Source organism: Bemisia tabaci, chromosome 9, assembly GCF_918797505.1.
Source record: "Bemisia tabaci chromosome 9, PGI_BMITA_v3".
Taxonomy (NCBI): domain Eukaryota; kingdom Metazoa; phylum Arthropoda; class Insecta; order Hemiptera; family Aleyrodidae; genus Bemisia; species Bemisia tabaci.
In genome coordinates, this window is record NC_092801.1 from 1986755 (window position 1) to 1994114 (window position 7360).

The 7360-nt window shown below is 40.8% G+C and overlaps 1 protein-coding gene across 4 annotated transcripts in view; it reads right to left on the minus strand.

The window, feature by feature from the left end:
• The window catches only part of LOC109038241 (uncharacterized), a 68205-nt gene extending 67610 nt beyond the window's left edge, over window positions 1-595 (minus strand). For 3 of the 4 annotated variants that reach the window (XM_072304759.1, XM_072304758.1, XM_072304760.1), the window contains exon 1: window positions 365-594. The gene's annotated coding sequence lies outside the window, so the exon portion shown is untranslated. Of the gene's footprint in view, window positions 1-364 lie in introns of all 4 variants that reach the window. The other variant, XM_072304757.1, reaches the window with a different exon arrangement.
• Between the last annotated feature and the right edge of the window lie 6765 nt (window positions 596-7360).

Consider the following 7360-nt stretch of genomic DNA (forward strand, 5'->3'; position numbering starts at 1 on the left):
ACCCTGTCCATTGATCTTTTTCCATAGGTTTAAATGGCAGATCAAACGATATATCGCAAAGCACACCACGCTACTGTTTGGTAGAGAGGGTAGCTAAAAGGTAAAACCCATTTCATATGACTTTTCCTTTAAAGCTGTAAGGGCAGAGTAATTCTGAACTGAGCATACAGTGAAAAAAGGAAAACTTATATGGAACGGGTTCTGTCAGCAGGTAAGTACCTAGGTTTACTTCAACAACACACCTTCCAGTGAGAATACTGAGGAAACTATTCTCATTCACTTCAGAGTCTAAGGTGAAAGGGCATGGTAACTTTAAACTCATAAGTTGGAAAAATGGATTTCTGTCCACGAGAGAGGTACTTACAGAATGATTGGTGTGCGCTCATCAACGAACACTTGAATTTCCTCGAGAATTAGCTACAGTCCTTCAACACTGGGTAAAACGTGAAATACACTATTATAGAAACACTAAGTTTAAAAATTACGAATTTAGGATGTAGTGCGGATAAAACGGATGTGAATAGACATTTTTCGCGTTGATTATTCAATGAATATTAGACAGCACTTGGTGAAAATACCGTGTTTGAAGTTTAATATTGAGGTCAGAGAGTATTGAGGTTATGTTGGGTCAACGACCTCAACGAGCAACAAGTTGGTCGATGGGTACAGACAAGTCGCCATGAGTACAAGGATGTGGCCAACGAATTTCATATTGCGCCTGGGAACGCAGCAACCTGATTTACAATGTAGCTGGATTTTGACCTCCACATCTACAGAATTTCGGGGGTGGTTCTTAACGATGTCAATATGAAAGATTTGCAACCCCTACAGAAAGCGGGAAACTACGGTGAAAGAAATTCGGAAAACATACGCGGTGAAGCGAAAGTCATTTATTGAGCCAATTTTTTTCAGGGTAAAATATATTTTTCCATCGCATTTTGCTTAAAAAAATTACACGGGTCTGAAAAAAAAATTTCTCGGGAATATGATGAATTATTCTTATCTATGTAAAGAAAAAACTTTTTCTTACTGAATTTTTAATGTTGAAAAATCTGTAAGATTTTTTTTTTTTTTTTTTTTTTTTTTTTTTTTATTTTTACATCCTGATAAATATATAATGTAAATCAAAGAAGTGATTCTCGTCTTATTTTCAGGGCTGAGTACGAAATGACCTCAGATTTTTCTCTACACCCACCAATTTTCAATTTTTCGTAAAATTGAGATTTTCCTCAAGCACAAGTTTTTCCGATAAATTAGTGCATGCTAGAGACAAACTAAGATCACCCTTAAACTCAGCAGCATCCCAACTGAAGGATAAAGTACATGGGAAAATATTAATCGCACATCCAGAAATTTTCCTCGCTGTCTCTGAAAGGGTTGATTCTCCGGAAAAAGGGCAAACCTGATCAGGATTTTTAATTCTACATTTACCCCAATTTAGAGAATGATTACGGCATGCGAAACACTTTTCCTGTGTATTTTGAAATGCTGAGTCGCAGAAAAAGAGCTCAATCTATTCTCTACATACCGTCAACTTTTTCGAAAAATCGAGATTGTTCTTTGAAAAAAAACGGGATTTCTTAGGGAAAATTTAATTTTCAGGGACGATCGTGAATGATGGAGATAGGCCAAAGTCATTTCCGAGCTCAGAATTTCAAAATACATACTAAAAAACGTGTATCGTACGTCGAATAAATTCTTCTCTGGGCTTGGTAATTGAAACTGATGGACAAATGCGCTAGGCGATAGACAAAAAAAAAAAAAAACTGCGAGAGAGAAAATGGAGCAATCATATTGGTGGAAACAAGTGGTTACGATGGTCTGAAGAAGTAAGTGATGCACTAACTAAGGGCAGCCCAAGGAAGACCCTATAGTTAGTTCATCATTTCCCCCATTGGTCGATTACAGCAGGTCTTTTCAACCAACAGAAGCTCTCCATTTCCCTTTGTCCTCATCGCCCATTGCAATGTCCATCGATCTCAATAATCAGCCCGCAATGTCCTGAGTTTATGATAGATGCTTCACCGAGGGGACAATACCCCCATGGACAGGTCCCCAGACCTAGCGAACAGATAGCTTGGAGACTTTAATGCAGCGTAGAAAATTAAACCATTACATCAGATGACATCTCCCTGCGGGCTGGTTAGTGAAATTGTGCTGCGGCCGGCTAGCGCATACACACGAAACAATGATAAAAGGCAAGAGGAATAAATAAAAAGATAAATATAATAATGACAACCGAACAAGAAAATAGCAACAAGAGCAAATAACAAAACACTAAACCGCAAACTTAACTACCGTACCCGACCTAACATTTTGTATGCTAAGGAGCTAAAAGAGAGAAGTTGGCCCTTGGCCTTTGGGCCAACTTAATTAGGGACTTACATTTCTCGACGTCACGAATCCGCGATAGTTTTTCGAGTGAGAGCCCCCTTGAACCCACCTAGGCATCAGGGTGGGATTGTTGACCAAGCCCAAGTGACTCTTGCCAAATCACTCCTGATTGGTCCCAATCACCACCCACGCTCATCAGTCCTCTAATCCGGGAGACCGATGAGTGCCTCGGAAATGCAAGACAACGGGAAAAAGAGAAACTGCACTCCACTGCACCCCTCCTTTGTTTTCCTCCCTTGCGTCTTACGGCAAGTTTCTTATTTAGAGGAACGCAAAATGAGAGCAGCAAGCCAGCAAGCCATGCAGTGTTGCCAGATCTCCTCTCCCACTGTCTCCCATTTCCTGGAGGGTTCCAAAGGGACTCTCGGGCCTCCCGCAACTTGCTAGGGTCGAGCACCCTAGCCTTGTCTTTGGGACCTGGTTGCAAAATTGATAGAAAAAGCAATAGACAAAGAAAAAATGGGAAAATGGAACGATCCTATTGTTGGAAGCGGATGGTTGCAAAACAGACAAAAGATAATAGACTAAATATCAGCAATCCAAGAGGGACTCTTTAGGTAAGCCATCAATTTTCCCCTCAGTCTATGATAACTGCCCGTTTTAACCATTAGGTCAACTCCATTTCACCATTGTCTTCTTTATCTATGGTTTTGTGCATCAATTCTCATAATGAGACCCGCTGCTATGCTATAAAGAGGCAGGCGTCACAATCAACATCCGGACAACGTCATCGTTTTAGCGAAATTAGAATGATCGGAGAAATCTGAGAATTTTTAAAATTTCATACTTTCTTATGACTACCTTTTCTACTCACCGGAAGTGTATTCGGATATTTGAGGGATTGATATTTGTAGCTTTCCTCAAAATCACTCTCATTTTTGTTGCATTCAATTCACAAATGGAAGCAAAGCGTTCTTCGAGAGCACTGCTCCACTGTGTGCTGCGAGTTATTCGACATTCAAAGCGCCTTCAATGTTTCCGCACGCAATACGGACATCCCCGGCGCATTAATAGTTGCATCAACGACATACGGTTAAAATCAACCATTATTTGGTTACTGGCTGCCGAGGCAGCATCTTCTTGTTCCATCCATGAAAGCACCCATCTGTATAGAGGAACTAATGGTGCGGTATGATGGGTAAGGAACAATTCCGCCTGTCATGCAAACTGACAATTTTGCAGAATGAAGAGAAAATTTTACCATTTTTGTAATTTTAAGATTAGGTTTGCAAGTTTTTTGTATACATTACGGCGTCATCACAACCCTCCCATGTGGAATTGGAAAAACTAAAAAATCATTTCGCCAAACTTGTCGGTTGGGCGGTATTTCTCCTAGGCCATCGATACGTTCCTGTAATATGAGCTTGATCTAGTAGCTGTTATTGCAAAATTCTGTCCAATTGAAGCACCTCAGAGTCTCCTCCCGCTTCAACATATCGCTGTAGTAGCATTGGCAGGCCCGCCACAAGGGGTGGTATACTGGGTCCCTGGTACCGGGGCCCGGGCCCCGGAGGGGGCCCGTGTTACCCGTGAACAACCACTACGAATTCACATGCAACCCTTGTTTCGTAAGAAAAAGTGAAAAATTTACCCTAAAAATTTCGCTAAAGGTGAATAGATTTTCAGAAACACGCTTGGGGCACTGTAGAATTCTTCTTAAATTTTCAAAGAAGTATACTTCTTGGAAAATTCCTATCTATTTTCAAGATTTTCAGTACAGAGGGATATTTTTAGTAACGCCGTTTCATTTTCTTCCGTCGTCAGATACTAAGAGTCTCCAGTCTGGGCATCCTCGACTTCAATGGCTCATGGCTCAACTCCCTTGCCATAGACAAACGAAGGGGGAGTCCAGGGGGGCCTGGCCCTCTTAGAACTGAATATAGTATCATATGCTCCCCCCCCCCAAAAAAAATAAAAATAAAAATAAAAATTTTCCAGATGTTCTGAATGTAACAATTCGCAAGTATTTTGTGCTGAAAGTAGAAAAAAAAAACATAATTATTCCGCAGAAATTGATGGAAAAATTCTTTATCTAAGCTTCAAAATGAGTCCAATTAGTCGTATAAATTCTGAAATTTCTCGGGGGATGCCCCTCGGACCCCCCCCCCCCCCACCCTCTCCGTGCTTGGGGCCCGGACCTTAAAACTGGTACCAGGGCCCGAGATGGGATGTGGCGGGCCTGAGCATTGGTCATGATGGAAAAGTCAAAACTCACCCAATGATTTTAATATAGCATTCGTAGCTTACAAAGTGATCGGTCAAGTAAAAGTCAAAGAGAGTTGGATTTCACCCGCATTCTTCTGCAGATAGACTTATTTCCTGTAATGTAATACCAAGTACGCCATACATGTCTGTCTACACTGAAAAAAAAAAACATTGGATCAAGAGTCCAGACTCTTAAAAACATCGACAAGAAAAAGTACTCTTGATTCAATCAGAATCTAGCTTAAATCAAGAACCAAGCCTCTTAATTTAAGCGGATTTCGTTTTGATTCAAGCAAAAATCTGATTGAATCAAGAGTATTTTTTCTTGTCAATGTTTTCAAGAGTCTGAACTCTAGATCCAACGTGTTTTTTTCCCAGTGTACCTGAGATCTTTCGGAAGAATTCCATGCGCTCCAAGTTGAATCATGAATTTTTACCACTTCGTCTTCAATTTATGACCGTTATGGAACCCTCGGGCGGAAAATTTGAACGAAGGACTGACCAGTTTATATTTGTGACATAGATGTTTCAGACATGGCGACCCACATCACGGGCTCAAACTAAATCAATACCAAAATGAAACAATACAATTTTTTTTATTATAATAATAATTGAGACGTTTATTTATTTGTGACCAACCTCGGAAAACAGCGCCTTTTTAGACCACAAAACTGAAAATCGGGGGATGGAGACCGAAGCGTGTTGGAGAGTGTCTCATGAATTTTTAGACTAAAACACCCGAAATTTGACGTGAGGGCGGCACCTCACCTAAAGATGAAGGGCTCATATTCAGGTGAGGTGCCGCCCTCACGTCAAATTTCGGGTGTTTTAGTGTAAAAATGCATGAGCCTATATAACCGCCTATATAATACCTCTGTTTCCAAGGTACATGTGAAAATAGAATTACCTACGTGCTTGCGTCAGAGTTAAGAAGAGCCAGTTTCGAGAGAATGCTCCATTTTAATGGACGACAAAGTACGAGTTTATAAGCGCTACAGTTCTGCCGTGATAGCGAACAGAGCCGTGCGTGCAAAAATGGAACTTTGAGAAAATAGACTCCAATAGCGTCGGGGCGGAAAATATTATTGACAATCGCCTACCTTCTTGGTCAAGTTGGCTTTAATCATCCGAAAGACTTTCATAAATCGTTTGGATGATAAAAATCGACGAATTTTTTATTCAACTATACATAGTAAAGGTATTTTTTATTTTCATGTTAGGCTAATGTTGGGCAAGACATGCCGTAAGTCCTGCCCTGGTAAAAATTGGCGATAGAAGCTGCGTTTCAAAATACCATAGGAGTTCTTATAGCCGACTGAAGAAGGCGATAGAAAATCATATAGCTGGCTGTAGAAAGTGGAAAAAAACATAAGGCCGGGATACACGAAGCGATAAAAAATTACGCGATAAAATATCACACAAATTGGCTTTACACTTTATCGCCTGGCTGTTGCTTTTTCGCCATCGGCTATAAAAGGCCATAAGAAATTGTGTAGAAATTCGTGTGCTTTGTAAATCCTTAAGTTTGTACGGAATCACCTTAATATTTACAAAACGCACAATATTTTTTCCTTTACTACATATTTTTTTTCATCAATTACAATGAGAATAGGATTATTAGAGTGTGCAAACATTTCAAAGTCATGAGTTGAAAAACGCTGACTCCACGAGATTAAATATTAGAGCCTAACACGAAGCGGAGCGGCGGCGCACTGGCGCCTACAAACCTAACAGGGATACTTCACGCATTGCGCAATGCGTGAAGTATCCCTGTTAGGTTTGTAGGCGCCAATGCGCGTTTCGCGCTGGCTGCCCGCCCGCCGCGCGCGCGCGCCGCAGCGTACCACGGCGCTTGAAGCAACTATTTCACACTAGAGGTATTGAACAGTATCATACGAAATTGAAGGCGCCCCAACATATCAGGAATGGCAGGCATCCTTCAAAAGTACGGAGCTTTCCTCGCAAAATAAATCAAGATACCACGGCCCAAAAAGAGAGCGGTAGTCCAAAAACTCACTAAGTCCTAGCATCCGTAATTAGTAAAGTTTAGCATACACTTTATCGCCAGGCTGTTGCCTAATCGCCATCGGCTATAAAAGGCTATGAGAAATTGTGTTGCCGGCTATAGAAGCTACTGGAATTCTTACAGCCGGCTATAGAAGCTATTGGAATTCTACAGCCGGCTGTGGGTCTGAGGTATTTTGAAACACAGATTCTACTGCCAATTTTTACCAGGGCGTCTACTGCAAGCTTTCGTAGTTGCGTTTTGGACACACAAAGAACAAATTTTAAGGTTGAAAATTTGCAGAAAAAGACGCTACTTTACCTAAAACAATGCCCTATTGGCTTTCTGGCGACATAACGCTCCTTGCTGCTGCTTCGTCTGAACCAGCGTCCATTTTCGAACACTTGCAGTTTTTTTCAAGTCAGGAGTTTTGCTGTTTCAGCAGCCTCAGTGATTTCATCGAAATTAGATCAAAATTTGTAAGAAACTCTATTTCGGATATTTCAGAGCCACGGCTCTCGTCGCTACACGGCAGAGTAATTTCATACTTCCTCATCAAAATTTTAAAAATAACGCGATGGATGTAAAAAAATATTTCAAACCCAACTTCAGAAATAAAAGTCTACTCTAGTCATATCAGGGTGGTAAAATTTCATGGAGGATCGATCGTATACCAGGGACATACAAAAGATATTGATAGAAATATCTCAAATCGTAGATTACAAACACACGCGCGAAATGATTATCAAAACGCTG